The sequence below is a fragment of the Chiloscyllium plagiosum genome, chromosome 13, assembly GCF_004010195.1.
Source record: "Chiloscyllium plagiosum isolate BGI_BamShark_2017 chromosome 13, ASM401019v2, whole genome shotgun sequence".
Classification (NCBI taxonomy): domain Eukaryota; kingdom Metazoa; phylum Chordata; class Chondrichthyes; order Orectolobiformes; family Hemiscylliidae; genus Chiloscyllium; species Chiloscyllium plagiosum.
Window position 1 is genome coordinate 76,672,527 of NC_057722.1, and position 25,548 is coordinate 76,698,074.

The following is a 25,548-nucleotide window of genomic DNA, read 5'->3' on the forward strand; positions in this document are numbered from 1 at the left end:
GGGTTGGTTGAACTCACTAGAAGAAAAACACCTGTTTCCAAGCTGGATTCATTGGTTGGCTTGTTTGAATCGTGTGCGCAGACTTGGAATTTGTTTTTTTTTGAGTTGGTGGAAAGGAAGGCCTGCTCCAGAACAAGGTGACCAGCTTGCACATCCTGTTGATAAAGCACCCTTCTGATTAATTCAGTGCGAAATCTGATTATTTTGCTTGAAGACTAAAAGAACTTCACCATGGTATTTTCTGAGTGAGCTCTGCTGATCAAAACCCAAACGACACCCATGTGTGTTTCAAAACTTGACCATATGCCCAAGACCACCAGGTCAACAGACTTCATAATATTTTGTGCCGTATTCTTTTTGACTTGGAGATTAGCCACTGTTGGTCAGGTGCTCTCTTTCATAGTGTTTTGTTTACTGAAATGAGTGCATATGAATGAGTATTTGAATGTGTGCAGGCAAACAAGTTTTGAGTTGAGGAAAGATAAGCATTTATGCTTTCATGCTATAAATTGTGCCTTAACCCATTTTGCATCTTCACTGGATGGGTTTTGTTCATACTAAGTCAATAGATAATGATTTTATATTAAATCTTGTGCTTACTAAAGATAACCTAGTTAATGGACTTTTCACTCCCAGTCTAACGTAGAAAAGCAGACAACTGATCGCCTCAAGAAATGGGCAAAATATTTTAAAGTTTGTGTTCTGACCCATGGCCTGTGTGCAGGCCACAGTTTGTCAACTGCTATGAAATACGCTGAATTGCAAGCAAAAGGAAAAAACACATTCTTGCTCTGAACACGGTGAACCAGTGCAAACAAGACAACAGACCTAAATGACCTGCAATGCCAAGAATCTGGAAAACAACCATGCACCTACAAACATCAGTGCTAGTAACAATTACCCAACATAATGGCTGCAAATTCCCATCATCTACATTTCAGAGAACCCAAAGTCTGATCTGTATATCTTTAAATTTTCTCCCTTTTGGACTTACTTCTCCCTAATCTGTATGCACATTGCATTATTATTTCTTATATTTGGTAATTATAAAACTCACTTTTTGTTTGCCCAAGGAAAGGGATGTTCTTATAAAAATCAAACGGTCCCTCACAGATGACCACTCAGGTCAAGTCCGTAGGTGGCTGTACAGAACAATACAGCTACCGTAGGCTCTGTTACACTTGGGGCAGGTGGTCGTTATGGGAAGGGGAGGGTGGGTCTTTGGTGTGGCAGTATACTCCTTTCGCTGCTTGCGCCTGACTTCTGCTTTTCCCACCGAAGGCAAGTCTCAAGGTGCTCTACACCTTACCACACATTCCTCCTCCATTTTGGACAGTCTTAAGCCAGTGATTCCCAAGCATTGGTGGAATACTGTACAGTCCGTGAGACCTTGAGGGTATCACTGAAGCACTTCACTGTCCATCTGGAGCTCGCCTGCTGTTTTGGAGCTGGGGTTAGAGGATCTGTTTGGGGAGTCTCGTGTCGGTGGTGCGGGTGCAGGTCATTGGGGATACTGGCCTGGTCAAGGACGCTGGTGTTGGTACATCTTTCATCGCAGAGGATTCACAGGATCCTGCACAGGCAGTGTTGATGGTATTGCTCCAGAGTCTTGAGGAGTCTGCTGCAGACAGACAGCCCTCATCTCAGAGCAATGATCTTGGTGTCAGATGCAATAACATTGTTCTCAAATGCCCTTTTCCTCAGGTAGCTGAAGGTTGCTCTACGACACTACAGGCAAAGTGGAATCTCTTCATCAATAGCTGCTTTGACCGACAGGACACTTCAGAGGTATAGGAATTGGACAACATTCTCCAAGGCCTCCCCATGAACCCTGCTGATCAGGGTCAGGTTGATGCAGATATCCAGGGTCAGACCCAGGCTTTCATATACCTCCATAAAAAGTGCTGATGGTCTGGAGTACATCCTCTAAGATTGCACATTAAACAAGCATCATCTGCAGCTCAATGACACTGGTCAGGGTGACTTTGGTTTTGGTTTGAAGGCAAAGGTTCAACAATTTCCCATTGGTTCTATAGGTGAGCTTCACTCCAGTGGGGAGCTTCTCGGCCATGAGGTAAAGCATTGCAGCAAGGTCGATCGATAACAGTGTTGGGGTGATGATGCAGGTCCAAACTGGGAATAGGTCAGTGGTGGAGCCATTCGTCTTGCGACTCACCAAGGGGGAGCAGAGGAAAAGTTTCTTCACCCAGAGATTGGTGAGCCTGTGAAAATCTCTGCCACGGAAACCATTGAGACCAAAACATTGAAGACATATCTGCATCAAGATGCAGAAGTAGTTCTTAGGACTAAAGGGATCAAAAGATAAGAGGAGAGAGCAGGAACAGGTACTCAGTTGGATGATGAGCCATGATCATATTGAATGACAGTACAGACTTAAAAAGGGCTGAATGGCTTACTCCTGTTTCTATGTTGTAAGTTTCTAAATGCAGTATTACCATGTTGTGGCAACTAAAGGTAATCAAATACCAAATTATTGTGCCTGACTTGTGACAATTTTATCAGGTATGCTAAGCCTGAACTGACAGAACAAGATTTGTCAAAGAATCATACCACTAGCATAGATGTGACTATCTAAGTCAACCTGAAAAACCCAAAACAAGGGCCAACTTTTATGCCAAGTACAAAGGGTTTTTTTTTAACATCTAACCACAACATTAGCAAACCTGACAGCAAAAAAAGTGGTGTTACTGTCTGGCATATTGTGTTTGCAAGTTAGAGTTAAATAAGTCAACTCTCAGACTCCTATTTCGATCTTCCCCTGGGTCACCACCAAATATCAAGCCATTGCTTCCAAGACGAAATATTCACAACTGCTCTGGAGATTTGCCCCCCATAGCCAGTGTTTTATTTCTTTACTACAACTTTCACACTTCGTCTTTTGCATAAGACCCTCTGACTCTTAGTGCCTCCCACTCTCTAACTTACCCAGAGTCCTTCTCTTTGGTTCAGCCACCCTTGCAAATGCACATTTCCACCTCCCTTCAGTTGCAAAGAACACAGCTGGCTGAAAATGTCAACTGTTTTCCTCTTTTCACAGTACTGCTGGACTCTGATTTTACCCAGCACTTCCATTTTTATAAATATGAACCATAAACCAGGATCTATATTTGTCATTGTTTTAAAATCTCATTAGCATCTGATGCACAGAGTGAACAAGTCTTAAACTCCCAAACCACGTAACATATTCTGTACTGATCCCATGTTCAGTCTCACTATTCAGCTGAAATAGAACTAAAATATGCAGTTGTCGGGTAATAAATTGAGGCTAATGGGAATATAGCATTGTTGTTGAAAAGTGGTTCAATAATAGGCTGTGTATACAGAAAAATGATTTTAAGGCTGGAAATTGCAGCTCTCCTATGCATCATAAATTGTGGTAGCATTTAAATAACTTGCACAGAACATTTCTTGGGAACTTACACACTAAAGTCAGAACGGTGATGCTTTCTTCCAAATGACAGAAACTAACCACCTCCCCAACACTCAACAGCATTAGCATTGCTGAACCTTGCAACATAAATATCCTTGGGGTTACCATAAACAGGCACATAAACAGTAGCTACAAGAGAAGGGTCAGGAGGTGGAAACCTTGTGGTGAGTAACTCATCTCCTGAGTCCTCAAAGATTGCCCACCATTCAAAAGGCTCAAGTCAGGGGTGTGATTGAATTTGCCTGGATGTGTGCAGTTCCAGCTACACTCAACTTGCTCAACACCGTCTGGAATAAAGCATTCTACTTGGATCACCACCCAATTTAACATCTTGAACTTTCACTCCGCCACCTACACAAACAGGACAGCAAAGAACCACCTACTAGATTGGTGGCAACAGCTCAGTAATGGTCCTATGACAGCATCTTCCAAACCTGTGACCTCAACAACCTGGAAGCTAGGGATGGACAATGCACTGAAAATTACCACCTGCAAATTCCCCATATTTTTCTTTTCAGTCACAGACTGAGAAAGTAACTCAATATTGTTCTTGCAAAATTGTTTTCAGTTCACTTGTCTGCACCATCCACTTGCTAATATATGCCACCCTGCTTGTCTATTTTGGATTTCAGCATCTGCAGTTTTTCTGTCTCAAACCAAGTTTGTTCCACCGCAAAGTCTTTTCAAAGGATGCCCACTTTCAAGAACTTCTCTGCCTCCCTCAGACATGCACCCAGTGAACCCCTTTCTCACTGCCTCAACATAGTAACCTCCTCAGCCCTCCAGCTCTTTGACCACATGAAGAAACAAACTCAATAGTACAGCCATGTGACATTCCTCAGGTGCTGTCTTCGCAACCATCTCGTTGCACAAGGCCTCCTCCATTGCCACAAGGAACCACACCTCATCTTCCGCCTGGGGAGCCTACAGCCTGGAGGACTCAGTTCTCCAATTTCAAATAACCTCCCTTCCCATTCGCCGACTCCCTTCCACTGCTCCCTGCCACCAACCGGATTCATTCCTCCCACAGACCAACCAGGTTGTACCATCTACCTGTCTTCACCTATCCCCACTTCACTACCCTTCCCCCAACACCCACTTTATCTGCAGCTCCCCCCACACCCACTCTCAGACTTGAAACGTTACACCCAAAATGTCAACTTCTCCACCTACTGATATTGCCTAGCTTGCTGTGTTCTTCCAGCCTCCTGCCTGTCTACAGTAACAAAGTGGCAGACAGCAATCTATCCAAGTGACTTGGCCACCCCAGGCATGACCACAGAGTGGCTCATTGATTTCGAGAGTGTAGTGCTGGAAAAGCACAGCAGGTCAGGCAGCATCCGAGAAGCTCGAGAATCAAAGTTTCAGATATAAGCCCTTCATCAGTAGGGGATCTCTCTCGTGCAGATTAGTGTACCAATTTTCTTTTAGCTTTTTAACTCTCCTTTTTGAGAATTCGCATCTCCCTGATTCTGTCTTCCAATTCGGTCTCATTCTGATCAAAAATGCAATACAGCTATGCTACTTTGCTAAATCCTTGACTGCAAAGCAAAGCTGATTCGGCTTTTCTCAAATTACTTGAATTTTCATGCCTTTAGAAAGACAGTGTCGTTCAAAGGTTAATTGAACTCCAAATAACTCACTTTGTAGTTTATGCTGTCATAACACACTAGACGAGGTAAAACAATGACTGCAGATGCTGGAAACCAGATTCTGGATCAGTGGTGCTGGAAGAGCACAGCAATTCAGGCAGCATCCGACAAGCAGCAAAATCGACGTTTCGGGCAAAAGCCCTTCATCAGGAATAAAGGCAGAGAGCCTGAAGCATGGAGATAAGCTAGGGGAGGGTGGGGGTGGGGAGAAAGTAGCATAGAGGACAATAGGTGAGTGGGGGAGGAGATGAAGGTGACTAGTCTACCTGCCTTTATTTTGTGCTGTAAGATATCATCAACAGGACATGGGACTCAAGAGCCACTTTGCAGGATTCTATATCCATTTTTACAGACAAATTAACTTTCTTTACAAAAGATACTATATTGTTAATGACACAAATTTTGCTTCTAATTACATATTTCAAAATTCACTAATGTATTTTGAGACAAGAAACATACTTTGTACAGCAACTAAATTACTTCAATATTTGGCATCCATATTCCTATTGTCCAGCAGAGGAAATGCGTTTGTTTAATAATATGCTGAAATGCAGAGAAGATTATTTTAAAAGCCATAATTAATGCCCATTTTATGAGAGATGGTCGTCTAAAAAAAGCAAACAAATTTAAAACTAAAACCGTAGAAACTGACTGAATGACATGGGGGTGCGAATTGAATTTGAATTGAATTTGAATTTGAATTGAATTTATTGTCACACGTACTGAGGCACAGTGAAAAGCTTTGTCTTGTGATCAATACAGGCAGAACAGAGTTCAGTAGCATAAACTAGTAAATAATAGGTAAACAGCGGCAAAAACAAAAACCACAGGTACAGGCGAATATTAAGAGATTTTGAGTCCATTCAGTATTCTAACAACAGTAGGGTAGAAACTATTTTGAAAGCAGATTGTGTGTGTGTGTTCAGGCTTCTGTACCTTCTCCCAGATGGCAGAGGTTGTAGAAAAACAATTGCAGGATGGGATGGATCTTTGAGAATGCTGGCGGCCTTTCCTTGACAGAGGGCCTGGTAGATGGATTCTATAGATGGTGAGGTTGGCCTTTGGGATTGTCCGGGCTGAGTTCACCACTCTCTGTAACCGTCTCCGATCTTGAATGATACAGTTGCCATAACAGGTAGTGATACATCCAGACAGAATGCTCTCGATGGCCCACCTATAAAAGTTAGCAAAAGTATTCGCTGTCATTCCAAAATTTCCTCAGCTGCCTGAGGAAGAAGAGATGTTGTTCGGCCTTTGTAACCAGTGCGTCCACATGAAGAGTCTAAGAAACCTTGTTGTGGATGACCACTCCCAGGAGCTTGACACTCTCTGCTCGTTCCACCTTTGTGCTGTTAATGTGTAGGGAGACATGAGTAACATACCACTGAAAGGCAATAATGAGTTACTTGGTTTTGAGAGGTAGGTTTTTCTCAGTCCACCATTTTTCCAGGTCTTCCACCTCCTGTCTGTAGTCTGTTTCATCACCATCTGAGATTCAACCGACATGGTGGCATCATCAGTGAACTTGTAACTGGCATTAGTCTGGTATTTGGCGATGCAGTCATGGGTATGCATTGAGCATGCACCCCTGGGGGGGGGGTTCTAGTGTTGAGTGTTAGTGAGGATGAAATGTTGTCCCCAATTTTCACTGATTGTAGCCTGTGGGTCAGGAAACTGACAATCTAGTTGCAGAGAGTGGGGTTTTGTCTGAGATCACTAAGTTTAGTAAACAGTCGAGGGGATGATAGTGTTGAAGGCTGAACTGTAGTGAATGAGTCGGATTCTTACGTAGCTGTCCTTGGTGTCAAGGTGTTCTAGGGAGGAGTGAAGGGCAAGTGATATGGCATCTGATGAGGATGTTGGCCCGACAGACAAATTGGAGTGGGTCAAGGGTAGTGGGGAGGCTGGAGTTGATTGATTAATGCCTTGACCAGCCTTTCAAAGCAGGGGAGGTGTAGCTGAGGGAGCGAGCGCAGCAGAGAGTGACCGTGAGGAGGAGGAGGAGCAAGTGGTGTAGTGGACTGGACTAGAACTAGTCACTCATTCCTGAAAAAGGGCTTATGCCCGAAACGTCAATTCTCCTGTTCCTTGGATGCTGCCTGACCTGCTGCGCTTTTCCAGCAACACATTTTCAGCTCTGATCTCCAGCATCTGCAGCCCTCACTTTCTCTCAAACTAGTCACTACACTAGAAACCCAGACCACTACATTAATATGCTGGGGATGTAGGCTCAAATGGGATGGCAAGATTTGAATTCAATGAAAACAATTTGGAATTTTTAAAAAACTAGCCTAATGATGACTAAGGCAACTGCTGTCAATTGTCATTAAAAATCCCACCTGGCTCACTCATGTCCTTTATGGAAAGCAATCTGCCATTCTTACCAGTCTGGCCTATACATTATAATAGACCCACAGCAACCTGGTCAACTTTCAACTGCTCATTGAGCAATTACAGAAGGCTAATAAATCCTGGACGAACCAACGGCATGCTGGTCTGTAAATGTGCATAAAAAGTTATTTATCACAACATTCAGGCAGACATGCAACAAGAACAGCAAAGAACAAATTAATGAGAGCTAAATACACAACGATAGATGTCACTAAATGGGAATGTGGCCACCACAGTAACAACATTCAAAGAATGACAGAACTGAGACAGGTGCTGCAAATTCATTAATTGCATTGAAACGGTGTGTAAAATCATGGATTCAATGAGGAGTGAAGTTGATAATCATGTGTTCAACAATGCAGTAAACAATAATCAAGATGACTTTAAGACATTGAGGATCCTGCCTAATTATCTGTTTGATGAATCACGTAAGTTAAAGCACAGCAAATAAACCTCATCGCATGAGTAACAGACTCCAGCAAGGCATTTGATAAAACGCCAAGTTAAACACAACATCCACAAATGTTCAGGCCTGAACTGATATTTTTTTCCCTATGGCCAATCTGCAACACTACCACCCAAAAGCACCTTTAACAAAGCAATTTCACTTTTCCAAATGACATATTGCAGCTTTAGGTAACATTCAAGTGCAAATCTTGGAAGTTGCTATGTAAGGACCTTTGCAAAGATCAAAACCCTAATTTATCATACACTTTTAATTGCTTAGCTATTCAGTTGCCTTCCAAGCTTTTCTCACTTTTGTTTTTACATTAAATAGTTTTACTTCAGTAGTCCTGGCTAAAGCTTGAAACTACTCATTAGCTTGGCCAAGATTCCAAGTGGCTACATGAACTTCACTGAGCATTCTCTCTACACTTGATTAGTATTATGAAAGAAAAACTTGGTCTTTTCTTGACTTCCAAATTCAACAAAATGCCCATGTGAAAACACTACAGAAATACACATAGTCCTGGAGTCAGAATAGGTGCAAAGGAGAAATTGATTATCAAGCTATTTTTACATTCTGCATACAAGTCGTCCAGAAAAATGTTTCTCCACTTACATTGTAAACATAGAACCTTAAAATTTAAATGACAATACAATAGTTTACAACTTTAGTAGAATTTAAGTATGCGGATAAGAATCATAAAGCAGATCCAAAATTCCAAAACAAAGAATTTCTCCTAAACCGACAATCTGTTACTAGCAAGATGTCTGCAGGCAGCCTGGCTTCTCACTGTACAGGTACAAGACAATTTAACAACAAAGCATGACACTTCATTCCCTAAAAAAATGCTAATATATTCAATACCAACACAAACTGTAAAACTAATTATCCTCAACATGACTGTTGTTCAAGGACAACAAAAGCTAGAAAGTCAAAACAGTTAGAGAGCAACATTAGAAGAAACACAAACACAAAGCTAGTAGTATGTTCTGGTACCCAATATGGCAACACTAATTGCAAAATTATATGCAAACTACACTTTCAAATGTTAAATGACCCATTATTTCAACTGATTTTCCCCAGCAAAAAACACACTGACTCTGTCGTGAGGAAGGCCAGGGAGGCGCATTATCGAATAGCAGAAGCAGCGTTTTTAATGATAGCTTATAATGTTTCAAGTTGCAAAACTAAAATTTAGGTTCCACTGATAGGAATACAGCACATCTGATTTCTCTAATGATAAACATGTTCTTACAGGCTGTAGGTTTTAAAACCAACTTCTCTCCCTACTTTCACTACTTGGGAGCAGATTGTGATTTAATTTTCCACTTTAAAAAAAAAATGAGGTGGACATTTTACCTAACTCACTTAGTTTCAGGTTCTGTGTTAGCAAATATCATAGCAACAATAGTAATATTAAGCTGGAAGTTGGGTTTATTTCACAATATCTTGGTGATGGGTGAAATCACACAAGATAGGCACAGTTACAAATACAGATCAAGAAAATTGGAATAGCTATAGAGATTATTCAATATCTAATGATTTCAATTCATAAAAACATGAGGGACACTAGTTGATCAACATTGAAAACAGAAATTGGTGGAAAATTTCAGCAGATCTGGTAGCATCGGAGGACAGAAATCGGAGTTAACGTTTCAGGTTGAGTGACCTTTCCTCAGAACTGAGAGCTTCCTCCGTTCTATTTGTCTGATTTACAGCATCCACAACTATTCAGTTTTTAAAATTTATTGATGTCCTTGCCTTTTATGAAGTCCAGAACTGGAGAAAGAGTCTGGAGTCCCTTTGTGGAAAAAGGATTACTGACTAGCTAGCAGTTTCAGAGTTGTGGGCAGTTTCGTCTCCTTAAAAAATGTTTTTAAAACTTCTCCAAGTTATACCGAAATGTGATGTTCATTTCACTCTTGACAGAACGGTTTTGACTTGATGGTTGTTCAAATGCAAGTCAATGACTGCTTTTCTTCTAGGTCAAAATCTTTTCCTGGGTAACACAGTCAGGATTGTTGATTATGGTCAGTGGACATCGTATGGATAGGCCTGGGTACTGTAATATTGTCCCAGCAGAGGCTGCGCGGTTCCAGGTTGTGGGTAGACCCAGGTACTGACAGCAGAGGTGGCAGCATTCTGGTTGCGTGTGGGGACTCAGGGCCCCCCTGTGTTTCTGGCAGTGAGGAGTCATGGTGGTGGCAGGGGGAGTGATCTGGACATGTCTTTTCCTTTCGGCTGTTTCTTTTAGTTCTGCTTCTGTTCCTAATCCTGTCTTTTGTATGGCACCAGAGATTGGTGACTTTGTACACTTTTCACTAAACTCCTGTAGTCCTGTACTCAAGTATAGATGAAAAAAGATTTAAACCTAAATCTATTTTAAAATTACTAGTTAAAGCAGTGGTGAGTTTAATGCTGTGGGAGTCATGAAACCAAGCATTGCTAATTACTTCACACTGACTTGCATCTGTTATTTGATGAGCCATTCCACAACTTGTCCGTATCCCTTGGACGTCCAATGTTATCCTTCTCAACTCAGAAAATGAAACAGTCCAAACACTAATTCCAACAACACTTGACGACATACATCCATTAAACCACTACTTCTGGTCGTGAAGCATATTTTCCAGCCTTGGGTCAATCCATGAGCCCTACCTTAGTTCACAAGTCTGTTATGGGGCACTGTATCAAAAGCTTTTACAAGCCCACGTACACCACATCAATTGCCCTCCATTTGGTTGCCTTCAATCATGTCTGTACTCATCAAAAAAAAAACTTCAAGTGAAACACAAAGTGCCTTCAAGGAGGATTAGTTTCCCTTGATTAACTCTCATTTCTCTAGGTGACTATTAACTTTGTCCCAGATTTCATCTGCTTTGAGAACTTTTCGCATGACCAAAGTAAACTGACTGGTCTGCACTTGCTGGGCTTATTATTTGGGCATTTAACATAGGACCATTAAGTTCTCACAGCGCAGAAAGAGACTATTTCGCTTATAAACTATGCACCAATGCTCTGAACAACATCCCACTGGACCCAACGTTCTACCCTATCCCCATAAACCCACCTTTATCATAGCTAATTCACCTAGCCTGCACGTCCCCAGAAACTATTATGGACAATTTAGCACAGCTAATCCACTTAACCTGCACATCTTTGGACATTGGATTGTGGGAGATAACAGTGCACGCAATGGGAACCAAGCAGACATGGGGAGAATACACAAATTCCACACAGACAATAACCCAGTCACATTTATACTTCATGCTGTCTGGGGAAAGCAGCCAAAATAATCGAAAGTCAAAAAAGTCACAAAACCAGGTTCTAGTCTAACAGGTTTATTTGAAATCACAAGCTTTTGAAGTCACTTTGCAGGATTCTAGATCCATTGTTACAGACAGATAAGCCTTCTTTTTAAAACATACTATTTTGTAATTATACCATCATGACACCTCAAGTCACCTGACAAAGGAGCAACACTCCAATGTCATTTAAACCTACTGGACTACAACCTGGGGTTGTCGGACTTCTGACTTTGTCCACCTCAGTCCAATAGTGACACTTCCATAATCCATAACATAACATAATCAAAGACCTCTCCCATCTGTTATATTCTCTTCCATTCTTTTGTAAGGCAGAAGATGCAAGAGTTTGAAAACACACATGAATAGATTCAATAACAATGAGGAAGAAAATGTTATCAGATTTTTGAACAGACTGCTCATATTAAAGCAGATATTTCTCTGCACCTTCTAGTAGCTGTAAACACTATGTTCTGCAACTCTTGTACAATCAGAATCCCTAGATGTACGTATGTAAGGTATGGATACCACAGTAAAACAAGTTAAAAATCACACAATACTAGGTTATAGTCCAGCAGGTTTAATTGGAAGCACACTAGCTTTCGGAGCACCGCTCCTTCATCAGGTGATTGCCTGATGAATGAACGGCGCTCTGAAAGTTAGTGTGATTCCAATTAAACCTGTTGGACTATAAGCTGGTGTTGTGAGATTTTTAACTTTGTACACCCCAGTCCAACACCGGCATCTCCGAATCATGACAATAAAATAAAGCATGTTTTTTTTCCTATCTCAGTACATGTAACAATAATAAAACAAAATCAAACCAAGCCTGGAATTGAACCAGAATCTTTGGCACTGAGCCGAATTGCCACCCTCACTCATGCTCTTACTCATTCATGTTGAGCTATTGGTAATAACGGTTTTCTTGAGCTTTTGAAATAACCTACAAATGCTGTTACATTAAAAATCATAGTACAAATCTAAAAGGAGACATTTGGATTAACAAATTTCCTCAAAGCTGATAGCTTAGAATATTTCAAGGAAAAAGATCTGCTAATAGTACAAGCTAACAAGATTGGCTTTGTAACAAAATTAAGGTTCTCAAAATGCATTTCAGTGAGAAAATTGGGAGCAATTAGTATGTCAAATTTGCTCTAACTTGCCAACAAGCATAAAAGCTCCAGCTTTCCAAACAAGTACAAGAATATTTGATTAGAACACATCTGTATAATAGTTTAGAACAAATAGCAGCAAAGCCATTTTTATACAAGAACAGACAGTACATAAAACTTAGAAACAAAAGAATTAGACAATATTCCATCTGTATGTGCAAGGAATCAAAGGAGGATAGATGCTATTCACTACACCATATGAACCTTTGGGTAATCACAACACAAACTACACTCTGCAGATGTAGGTGTGCTAACATTCTGAATTCGAATGTTAGTACTAGTTAGAAAAGTGGCATTTAAATTGCAATCTTTCTAATATCTCTGTTTTAATTGAAGTGTAAATTGAACAAGATTTACTATAGGACTAAACAGTGAAACGTGCCCTTAGTAACAATTAGTGGTCTACTATACAACATTACAAATGTTGTTTGTGATCATATCCAACATGCAGTCTTCATTATATTCTGACAGTACCAAATAATTGCTGGAAAGTGAAAGATTCAGACTACCGCTAATCAATAGGGTATTTGCACAAACTGTGTAAGTACACATGTACATTCAAAATCTAGCTGGCAGCCTTCAGAAATTTTACTGAAACGCAACAGATGCCTTCACAGTACAGTAATCATAATTAACAGACATAATGACCTCATGGTCTTCATCTGCTATTTAAATGGTAGAATCCACCACCAACATGTTGCAAGATGAACTGGGAGAAAGTAAGGATTGCAGATGCGAGAGATCAAAGAGCATAGTGCTGGAAAAGCACACAGCCAGTCAGGCAGCATCCAAGGAGCTGGAGAATCGGTGTTTCAAGCATAAGCTCTTCATCAGGAACTGAAGTCCATTCTTGTTACATTTGATATCTATGTAGAAGCTATATGAATAAAGATGGAGGCACACAAGGCTGCAGCTCTTCCAACAATGAAACAGAAGTTTAGTAGACAAAAATGAGAAATAAAAATTTAGACCATAGTCGGAAATCCACAGAAAAACAAAGTCTCATCCATTCCCCAAAATCATCACTTTACAGCAACCCAATCCCAGAGAAATGACCATTCCATGCCAACCCTTCAGGCTTGACTCAAATGCTTCTCCCACTTCCAGCCAGTGAACTCTGAAATCTTCTTACATGAATACTCCAAACCAAAGGTGTAGACTTCTTGCATATTTTTTAAAAATGCATATTTCCAACCAAACATTCCTACTTTAGAAGTTTTACAAACTATACATGCATTCCAAAGTAACTGCACATTTTATAAGCTATCCTACATTTCTTTATAGGAGAGAAACAATAGTTGCATCTGATCCCAGCTAGGACTGTTCAAGTTTTCCATCTTAGGGTTTTCTAAATTAAAATCAATCCTCCATTGCTCTATACCTAAAGCAAGCCAATTCCTTCAATGTTGAACACATACCCCCACCCCATCAGAGACTCCACAATCTCAACAATCATCCATTATCACTCCATGGGCTTTAAAGTTATCGCTCTAATACATATTAGATTAGGTCACAGTTCCAAAAAAGGACTATCTGCCCTTGTTTTCTTTCCCACCAACATCCATATACATCGCAACATCCTCCACCACTTCCGTCACCTACAAACAGACCCCACCACCAGGGACATATTTCCCTCCCCACCCCTAACAGCATTCTGGAGAGACCATTCCCTCCGCAACCCCCCAGTCAGATCCACACCACCCTGCACACCAGCCCACACTCTACACATAGTACCTTCACCTGCCACCGGAGGAAGTGCACAACTTGTGCCCACACCTCCCCCCTCACTCCATTAAAGGCCCCAAAGGATCCTTCCATATCAGACAGGAATTTAGCTGTACCTCTACCGTAATCATCTATAGTATCCATTGCACCAGATGTGGTCTCCTCTACACTGGGGACACAGGACGCCAACTTATGGTTCATTTCAGACAACATCTTTGGGACACCAACCAAGCCCAACTCCCCCTCCCAACCCACTAAGGACATGCATGTCCTGGGCCGCCCCCATCGCCAAACCCTTACCACCCAACACCTGGAGCAAGAACGCCTCATCTTCTGCCTTGGGACCTTGCAACCACACGATTTCACCAGTTTCTCCTCCCCCAACATTATCCCAGTCCCAAGCCTCCAACTCAGCACCGCCCTCTTGGCCTGTCCATCACCTTTCTCATCTATTTGCTCAAACCCTCCTCTCCAACCTATCACCTTCTCTCCCACCTTCAAATCTATCTATCTATCTATTGCATTCCCAGCTACCTTCCCCTCAAACCCACCTCCCTACCATTTATCTCTCAGCACCCCGGCACACTAGCCTCATTCCTGATGAAGGGCTTATGCCCGAAACGTTGATTCCCCTGCTTCTCGGATGCTGCCTGACCCGTGTTTTTCCAGCACCACACTCTCGACTATGATCTCCATCATCTGCGATCCTCACATTCTCCTTGTTTTTTATTCCCCCACCAAACACTTCACGAACGTAATCGATATGCTACTAGTTTGAGATCCAACCTCAGAAAATGATGTAAAATATACACCTTTCATTAGATAATACCATGAACAGAAGCAAATTTTCAATCTGAGATGTCGGGCTACCAGAAACCAGTGAGTGCAAGAATAATAGTGAATGGGGTTTGATGCAATATAAAGGAAGGCAAAAGACTTTGGGTTGAGCTAATGTCTAACAGGTTAGGACTGGGAGGCTGACCAGGAGAGCATTGTAGGAAAAAGAATTTGCAGGATGAGAGAATTTGCTGTTAAAGGCTTTTGGAGCAGGATGAGAGGAGGTTTATAACCAAAGGGCACTGAAAGCAAAGGGCCTCTTTGCCCTGCAAAGTTTAATAAAGTAATGCCGTAAAGTTGACAATATATCCTGGACTATTATCTGCCATGATAACTTTTATAGTGACACTTAACCACATTTCTACATTATAAATTAATGGTAAAAGATGCCTGCTGACTTTATAATCTTAAATTGGAATAATTCAATGTGTTAGATAAATGTAAAATCAATCACCAGCCATTATTGCTCAAGGTCTGAAATTACATTGTTAGCACATTATATTCTCCAAAATCTGAAAAGTTGTTAAGATTCTATTATTATCACTTTCTATAAAAATAACAGGGAAATTAAAAAGCAATGATGTGTAAATTAGGTTGCCAAATGTAACACTGCAAATTATATTTGAAGTGGAGGGTTAGAACAAAGATTTAGTGTTGGAAGCAGAAGCAGAGCAGGCACTTGGTTGCAGAATACCGCATAGAGCTTGGCGGTGACTGTGGGCCCAGAGCAGTAGCAGCTGGAGGTCCAGTGCGGAAAAACAGCCAACAGGGTGACAGTTAGCCTGAAGACTCAGTAAGGGAGGTCACCTGACATCTGCTTCTGGATTAGTGGTGCTGGAAGAGCACAGCAGTTCAGGCAGCAGCCAAGGAGCTTCGAAATTGACGTTTCGGGCAAAAGCTCCTTGGATGCTGCCTGAACTGCTGTGCTCTTCCAGCACCACTAATCCAGAATCTGGTTTCCAGCATCTGCAGTCATTGTTTTTACCCCGCCTGACATCTGCGGCATTCAAAGTGGGAAGCCCAGGGTTTCCCAGAAAGCAGGCCAAAGTAGAGGAGGTCCAACCCTTGCAGGGAGTGCACTTAAGACTGTTGAACTTTTACCTTTATTTTTGCACTTTCTACTAGTGTGAGGCTCCTTTCTTGGGATTCTTACATGCTTGATGCAACAGCAATATGTCAACTTCTGTTAACAGCCGTGATTTATTTCAGCAAGTACCAGCTTTTGGAGGATCACTTAACACACTTCACAATGCTTGCAGAGCATATCAAGCGAGGCTATCTGAACAAGGGAACCATCCTCTCGTTATACAGGGTTTTACATCACAGTTAGTCATGTATGCAAGACACAATCCCCTGCCACTCCCCAACAGTCACATGCTACCCAAAAACAAAGTGAAGTGATTAGGTTCTTCCTTAAACAGCATTTACAGAGTATGATTAGATTGTCACATCCTGTGTGCAAGACAGGAAAAAAACAGCCCCAGGGACATCCAATTTTTTTACATGTCAGCAGAACAAATTAACCCTTTAACATTCCATTCCCACCTTTTATCATTCCATGGTTACCAACTAAATGGGGCTGAAAAAGGTGCTACCAGCTTATTCATAAGAATCTGACAGCCAGCTTTTAAGCAAGTTGATTAATTCCCTACAGTGTGGAAACAGATCCTACGGCCCAACAAGTCCACACCGACCCTCCGAAGAGTAACCCACCCAGACCCAGACCCCTATCCGTATTTACCACTGACTAATGCACCTAATCCTATGGGCAATTTAGCGTGGCCAATTCAGCTGACTTGCACATCGTTGGATTGCGGGAGGAAACTGGAGCACCCGGAGGAAACCCACGCAAACACGGGGAGAATGTGCAAACTTCACACAGACAGTTGCCCCAGCCGGGAATCAAACCTGGGTCCCTGGCGCTGTGATGTAGCAGTGCTAACTACTGAGCAACCATGCTGCTCGTACCACCCACAAGTTAACACACAACGTACAATAATTACTAGCCTATGTAGTAGATAGCATCCCCCAAGATCCTCCCACATGGAAAAAGTGTTCACCAATAAGATTCTTAAATTCACAGTTGTTCGTGACCACTGCACCCCCTCCAAGTTGAGCAGAAATGAACCAGTTATCCAAAATTGAAAATAAAATCCTGACTGGCAGGGGTCAGTTCTGTTATGTACAGTGGATAGGGAGCCCAGGCCTCTGGAGATGCAGGGGACCAGTGCTGTTCCCGCAAAGCCATAGGGGTCCCATGCAATGACATGTGCTCAGGTGTAACCAGTTTGCTTTTGGCCATCTTCATGTTCGCCTTTGCAAATTCCAACTGAAGAATCTGAGGATTTTCAGGATGAAGTCGAAGGCCTTTAATGCATTCTTTGTTGCTTCTGCTTCCGCTCTGCTGTCAAATGTAACAAAGCCAACTGGCTGTTTTGATGTCAGCTTGATCAGTGAACCTTCATATCCCTCAAATGGTCGAAAGAGAAGATAAAGCTCATGTGGTTTAATACCCATAGGAAGGCCACTGGCAAAAAGCATATGAACCTCCTCTTCACTGCTGTGAGCTTCATCACTTTGTGCTCACGGGAGCCAACTGAATCCGTTGTGTCCCCCTACAGCAGGGGGGTGGTGCTGGTGCTGAGAGAGCAGGCCGGGTCGTCAGAATGGGTGCGATCTGTTCCAGGGCCAATTGTCTATCAGAAGGGCTGAGCAAGGCTCCCAGGAACACGATTTGGCACTGAATGCACAATGGGTTACAATTCCAGGGGGTTGGATAAGTGGAGTAGGACTTGGATCAAGTTATGTAGGGGTGTGCAGTGGTCCGAAGGCATGCTTTACCTGTGACTGGAGAAACTTGAGAGACTATGTTAGTGGCTGTAACTATCTTTGCATTTTCTTGCCCATACTATTTAAGTCTACTTGGGCAGATGGTTCTGAGAGAGCATCCCAAGAAGTCCTGCTGGGTTGGCCATAAAATTATTTCGGTTGCCGATAATCCAGTGGTCGAGTGTGGGGGATCCCCATGCTATACAGGACTAAAGGTAAGATCTTCAACCAGTTGAGGCCTGTTTCAGGCATTAACTTAGTTTGGTTTTAAGAATCCCATTCGCCCTTACCACTATTCCTGCTGCCGGAGGGTCGTAAGCACAATGGAATTTCATATTAGATTAGATTACTTACAGTGTGGAAACAGGCCCTTCGGCCCAACAAGTCCACACCGACCCACCGAAGCGCACCCACCCAGACCCATTACCCGACATATACCCCTGCACCTAACACTACGGGCAATTTAGCATGGCCAATTCACCTAACCTGCACATCTTTGGACTGTGGGGGAAACCGGAGCACCCGGAGGAAACCCACGCAGACACGGGGAGAATGTGCAAACTCCACACAGTCAGTCGCCTGAGGCGGGAATTGAACCCAGGTCTCTGGCGCTGTGAGGCAGCAGTGCTAACCACTGTGCCGCCCTGCTGGGTATGCAGCACCTCAGATAGTTCATTGTTGATTCTCCCTATAAAGTGAGGGCCATTGTTGGAGTGACCTGCCAAGCCACTCCAAACCTCGGTACGGTCTCTGTCAGAAGTAATTTTACCAACGTTGAGGCATCATTAGTGGTTGAAAAGGTTTCAATTAATCAGGTGAATATGTGAATAGTAAGCCAATACTTATAGCAACATACACATGGCAATTCAATGAAATCAAGCTGAATACACTCAAATGGCCACCTGGCAAGGGTGTTCTCCCTATTACACACTGCAACCCTTGACCGACATTTTGTTGACATGTTAGACACGATCTGACATGCTTTTGGGCTGCTTCGGCCAGTCAAGGGTGCCACCAGGTATGCAACATGATATACTCATTCCCTCCTTGCCAAGGTGGCTATCAGTATGAAAACAGTCAATAAGCATTACTAACAAAGCTGAAAATGTGTTGCTGGAAAAGCGCAGCAGGTCAGGCAGCAACCAGGGAACAGGAGAATCGACGTTTCGGGCATAAGCCCTTCTTCAGGAAACTTATGCCCGAAACGTCGATTCTCCTGTTCCCTGGATGCTGCTTGACCTGCTGCGCTTTTCCAGCAACACATTTTCAGCTCTGATCTCCAGCATCTGCAGACCTCACTTTCTCCTCAAAGATTACTAACAAAGCATCAGGTATACATACTTGGCCATCTGAAGTCATCCAGAAGCCTTTTGACGCAGAGTGCGAACACCCATACGTCTTTCATATTTGTTTTTCTGGGTCAGGAGTAAATGCTGCAAAGTGGCAATGTCTGGTATGACCGTCGTTTTCAAGGCAAGTGATTGATTTAGTGCCTGCCAGTTCCCAAAGGACACACAATTGTGGGCTGTTACTGCATCTTTGGCAGCTCAATCAGCTCTGGCAGCACATTTGATTATGGCCAATTGTTTGGAGAGGAGGATGGCTTTGAGGAGATTTTGTACAAGTAGTGAATTCTGAATAAGTGTCCCTGAGGAGATCAGAAATCTGCGTTGTGATCATAGCTGGTCATCAGTGTCATTATTTTGAAACATTATTGGCAAACCAGACATGTCAGGAACGACCTCCATTTTATTCCCATTTGATAGTCTGGCTTGGCGTTTCAATCCTGATTCCCTATCTTGCCTCACCTTTCTCAATTTTTCCTGTTTTTCTCTACTCATACCATAATCCTCCAGCAGCTCCCAAGACTTAGGGTTGCCCTCATTGTCTCACACACACATCCCTCTGACATGCATTACTCTCCCAGCTGGCCAGTCTAGATTTATTGGTTATTTCCTCATCAGTCTTTCTCCATGTGGATATTAACATTTTCCACTTAGTCCCCATATTATGTTTGCAAATTGCTTCAGCTTCTTTTAAACATTTATGTATGTCCTAGGTCCCTCCTATCGGCTAAATTTCATTTGCCAATTTTTTATTTAAACATCCTGGCAACCGTTCTTCATTTTGGGAGTCACCCCAGCATAACTGAGGCAAAGGGGGTCTGACACCCGACTTATCCAAAATCTGTCCCATTTTTAAAGTCTCAACTTTCTAATTTATCTCTACATACAAGTCCAGTGTCCCCAGTCTCCACACTCACTTCGGGGTCCTGACCTCAGCATGAGGGATTTCCCCTCTTCACAACCGGTTTAAGGCAGGATGAGTGAGACAGTTACAGTACGGTCGTTATCCTTTATCTTATGTACAATGTTCCAGGGCCTCAAATCCCCACTATTAGAGGACTCGAACCTCCTAATTCCAGAGGGATTATAACCGCCCTGGGACAAACTCGTTAACGTACAAATGCATATGTTATCTCAGAGATTCCGTCACCACAGAGTCCTGGGGATGAGGGGTCAACTGAGTGACAGTTTTAATGAGAGAGATCACAGTAAATCTTACCTAGTGGACCCATCCGTCTCACGTTACTGTCACGCGGGCGATCACTTACTCGATCCACCTCGAAGATCCATATATGTTGGAACCCATTCTCACCACCAAATGTTAGGTTCCCTTCTTGAGATTCTTACCCACTTGATGCAACTGCAATGCACCAACTTCTATGAATAGCCACGATTTATTCCAACAAGTACCAGCTTTTGAAGGGTCACTTATTCTTTGCGATGCTTTCAGAGCAAGTCAAATGAGGCTTTCTGAATAAGGGAACTGGTCCTCCCTTTACGTACGGTTTTACATCACAGCCAGTCACGCACGCGAGGCACAATCCCCTGCCACTCCCCCATAGTCACATGCCACCCAAAAAACAAAGTAAAGGGATTAGGTTATTGCTTAAAACAGTGAGTGTTTCGGGTATTCTTTAACCTGCATTCACAGAATATGATTAGATGGTCACATCCCGCCTGCAAGACAGAAAAACACGTCCCACCCCGGGACATCCAATTTCTTACATTTCAGCAGAACAAATTAACCCTTTAACATCTCACGAGGAAGGACAATGGTGTTAACTTTATACTTTATTGTTCTACTTAGACTAAAATCAGTGGCATTGAACTTTGTTTCTCTATGTTACTACTTTGTACCCAGATACCTTTGTACCTAAGATGGCGCCGTGCGTGGCACCATTGTACATTTTTCACTGTACTCTTGTACTTGAATACATATGACAATAAAGCTTAAAAGGTATAAAGGAAAAGTCACCATAGTCCTATTGGACCATCGAGCTGCTCTCATTCGAGAGAAGTGACCGATGGTCATTTAACCCGAGGTTCACATAGCTCAGGCAATGGATTACAGAGAAGAGGGGCTTATCCTTGATAACGCAGCCAGTGATAGCCTCTTCACCCTAGATAAATGAACTGTGTGAAAAAGGTAAATCTACAGTGTTCTGGTTTGTTCAGCCTCCTTTCGACAGGTAGATCTATGGGTTAAGCGCAGAAGTGGAGTGCATGCTGCACGTAAGAGGGAAGTAAGGGTTGGACAAGAGGTGGATGCAAAATAAGGGGTACCAAACAAAGTTAGCCTGGCAGGGGAAATTAACAGCAGGGTGAAGAAAACAGCATGATACAAAATAGATGGTATGTGAGAAAGGGGTGCAAAAGATCAAAACAACGTGGGATAGGGATACGAGAGAGGGTGGAAAGAGTTTTGCAATGAAAGGGTAGCAAATCAATATCTTTGGAAGAATGATATCATGGAATTGATTAAGTATACCAACTTTCCATCTGACACAGGAGCAGAAATTAGGCCATTCAGCCCATCTAGTCTGCTCCGCCATTCAATCTTGGCTGGTAAGTTTCCCAACCCCATTCTTCCCATAACCCCGATCTCCTTGATACTCCCTTTACTCTAAGGCTGTGCCCTCAAGTCCTAGTCTCACCTACCAATGGAAACATCTTCCCAACATCCACTCTGTCCAGGTCATTCAGTATTATGTATGCTTCAATTAGATTCCACTACCCCACCCCCAACATCGCTCTAAACTCCATTAAGTATAAACCTAGAGATCTCCCAAACATTTTTCATACATTAAGCTTTTCATTGCTAGGACCATTCACGTGAACCTCCTCTAACATGCTCCAGGGCCAGTACATCCTTCCTCAGACATGGGGCCCAAAACTACACACAACACTCCAAATGTGGTCTGACCAGAGCCTTGTAGAGTCAGAAGTACATACTTGCTTTTATATCCAAGTCCTCTCAAAATAAATGCCATCATTGCATTTTCCGTCAAACTACTGACAACCTGCAAGTTCACCTTAAGAGAATCCTGGACTAAAACTCCCAAGTCTCTTTGCACTTCAAACTTCTGAATTTGCTTCCCATTTAGAAAATAGTCCCCGCTTCTATAATTCCTACCAAAGTGCATGAACTCACAACTTCCCACCTTGTACTCCATCTGCCACTGCTTTACCCTACTCTCCTATCCTGTCCAAATCCTTCTGCAGCCTCCCTGCCTCCGCTACCTGTCCCTCTGCCTACCTTTGTATTATTTGCAAACTTAGCCAGAATGCCCTCAGTTCCTTCATTTAGATCATTAATGTATAACGTGAAAAGCTGTGGTCCCTAAACTGAGCCTTGCAGAACTTGTCACCGGCTGCCATCCTGAGAAGGACCCTTTTATTCCCACTCTCTGCTTTCTACCACACTGCCAAGCTTCTATCCATCCTCGCACCTTGTCTCTGACACCATGGGCCCTCATCTTACTTGGTATCCTCCTATGCAGCATCTTGGCAAAGGCGTTCTTGAGGTTCAGGTAGATAACATCCATTGGCACTCCTTGGTCTAACCTGCTCATTACTTCCTCAAAGAATTCTAGGAAATTTGTCAGGCATGACCACCCCTTGATGAAACCGTGCCCTATTTTAACCAAATATTTCCAAGCGCTCAGAAATCTCATCTTCACAATGGATTCCAGTATCTTACCCACGACCGAGGTTAGGCTAATCAATCTGTAATTTTCCTTTTTTTTTGCCTGACTCCCTTTTTAAACAGGGGTGGCACGTTAGCGATTTTCCAGTCCTCTGGGACCCATGCTGATTCTAACAATTTCGAAAGATCACCACAAACACCTCCACACTCTCTTCAACTATCTCCTTCAGAGCTCTGGGGTGTAGTCCATCCTGTCCAGGTGATTTATCCACTTTCAGGCCTTTCAGTTTTTCCAGCATCTTCTCCTAAGTAATGGCCACCTCACTCTGCCCCTTCACTCAATAGACAATAGGTGCAGGAGTAGGCCAATATGCCCTTCGAGCCTGCACCGCCATTCAATATGATCATGGCTGATCAACCTTAATCAGTATCCTGTTCCTGCCTGATCTCCATAACCCTTGATTCCACTATCCTTGAGAGCTCTATCCAACTCTTTCTTGAAAGTATCCAGAGACTGGGCCTCCACTGCCCTCTGGGGCAGAGCATTCCACATAGCCACCACTCTCTGGGTGAAGAGGTTTCTCCTCATCTGTCCTAAATGGTCTACCCCGTATTTTTAAGCTGTGTCCTCTGGTTCGGCATTCACCCATCAGCGGAAACATGTTTCCTGCCTCCAGAGTGTCCAATCCTTTAATAATCTTATATGTCTCAATCAGATCCCCTCTCAGTCTTCTAAACTCAAGGGTATACAAGCCCAGTCGCTCCAGTCTTTCAGCATAAGGTAGTCCCGCCATTCCAGGAATTGACCTCGTGAACCTACGCTGCACTCCCTCAATAGCCAGAATGTCTTTCCTCAAATTTGGAGACCAGAACAGCACACAATACTCCAGGTGTGGTCTCACCAGGGCCCTATACAGCTGCAGAAGCACCTCTTTGCTTCTATACTCAATCCCTCTTGTTAGCAAGGCTAGCATGCTATTATCATTAACATATATTGTAAAAAGCTGCAGTCCCAGCACCAATCCCTGCGGTACCCCACTCGTCACTGCTTGCTGTTCCTAAATGGAGCTGTTTATCACTACTCTTTGTTTCCTATCAGCCAACCAACTTTCAATCCAAGTTAGTACTTTGCCCCCAATACCATGCGCCCTAATTTTGCTCACTAACGTCTTATGTGGGACTTTATCAAAAGCTTTCTTAATGTCCAGGTATACTACATCTACTGGATCTTCCTTGTCCATCTTCAGAGTTACATCCTCAAAAAATTCCAGAAGATTAGTCAAGCATGATTTCCCCTTCATAAATTCTTGGGATATTACTTGTGTCTTCCACCGTGAAAAGTAATTATTCAATTCCTCAGCCATTTCCTTGTTCACCACTACAATCTCTCCAGCATCATTTTCCAGTGGCCTATGTCCATTTTTGCCTCTCTTTTGCCCTTTATATACCTAAAGAACATCTTACCGTCTTCCTTTATATTACTGGCTAGCTTTCCCTTATATTTAATCTTGCCCCTCATTTTTATTTGTTGCCCTCTGCTGATCTTTGTAAGCTTCCCAATCTTCTGGTTTCCCACTGTTCTTCATGATATTATATGCTTTCTCTGCTGCTTTTATGCTATCCCTACTTTCTCTAGTCAGCCATTGTTGCCTCATCCTCCCTGTACCATGCTTCTTTTTCCTCAGGATGAATCTCTGCTGTGTCACCGAAATTACTCCCAGAAACCCCTACCATTGCCATCTTTCCTGCTCGGCTCCTCGCCAAATCAGTTCTGCCCAGTTCCTCCTTCATGCCTTTGTAGTTGTCTTTAATCAGCTGCAATACCACTACCTCAGATTCTATCTTCTCCCTCTCAAATTGCAAAGTAAATTCGACCATATTATTATGATCACTGTCTCTTCAGCATTCCTTCACCTTAAGCTCTTTTACACCGTGTGCCTCATTACACAACACTAAATCCAGTATTGCTGTTCCCTCATGGGCTCCACCACAAGCTGCTCCAAAAAGCGATTTCATAGACATTCCACAAATTCCTTTCCTTGCAATCCATTGCCATCCTGATTTGCCCGGTCCACCTGCATACTGAAATACCCATGATCACTGTCACTTTGCCTTTCCTATCTCTTGGCGTATCTTGCACCCCAGCTTCTGACTACTATTTAGAGGCCTGCACATAACTCCAACTCTGGTGTATTTACCTTGGCTGCTCCTCAATTCTACCCACACAGATTCTTCATCATCTGACCCTACTTCATTTCTTACTATTGATTTAATTTCACTTCTTGTCCACAAACATTTAGCAGTTCCTCTCTTGACTATAATGAAACCCAATTACTTTTCTTTGAGCTTTGCATCCTCACTCTCCATTGGAATAGTACCAGATGATTGGAGGATGGCCAATGTTATTTCTTTATCCAAGAAAGGGAATAGGAATAATTCTAGGAATTACAGGCCAGTGGTCAAATTGTTGGAGAGGATTCCAAGAGAGAGGAGTTATGATTACTGGGAAAACCATAGTTTGATTAGAGATTGTCAGCACGGCTTTGAGAGGAGTAGGTCATGCCTCACACGCCTTACTGAATTCTTTGAGGATGTGACAAAACACATTGAAGGTAGAGTAGTGAATGTGCTATGTTAGGCTCATTCAGAAAGTAAGGAGGCATGGGATACATGGAAATTTGGCTGCCTGGACACAGAATTGTCTAGCCCATCGAAGACAGAGGGTGGTGGTAGATGGAAAGTATTC

The 25,548-nt window shown here is 42.7% G+C and overlaps 1 protein-coding gene and 1 pseudogene across 5 annotated transcripts in view; both read right to left on the reverse strand.

Annotated features, from left to right (window-relative positions):
* The window catches only part of dipk2ab (divergent protein kinase domain 2Ab), a 258,740-nt gene that overhangs the window by 191,364 nt on the left and 41,828 nt on the right, over positions 1-25,548 (reverse strand). Inside the window, exon 1 of one of the 5 annotated variants that reach the window (XM_043702764.1) lies at positions 20,376-20,464. The exons of the other annotated variants lie outside the window; for them this stretch is intronic. The gene's annotated coding sequence lies outside the window, so the exon portion shown is untranslated. Of the gene's footprint in view, positions 1-20,375; positions 20,465-25,548 lie in introns of those variants that run through there. 5 annotated transcript variants of the gene reach the window in all.
* LOC122556259 lies at positions 17,113-22,701 on the reverse strand (annotated as a pseudogene).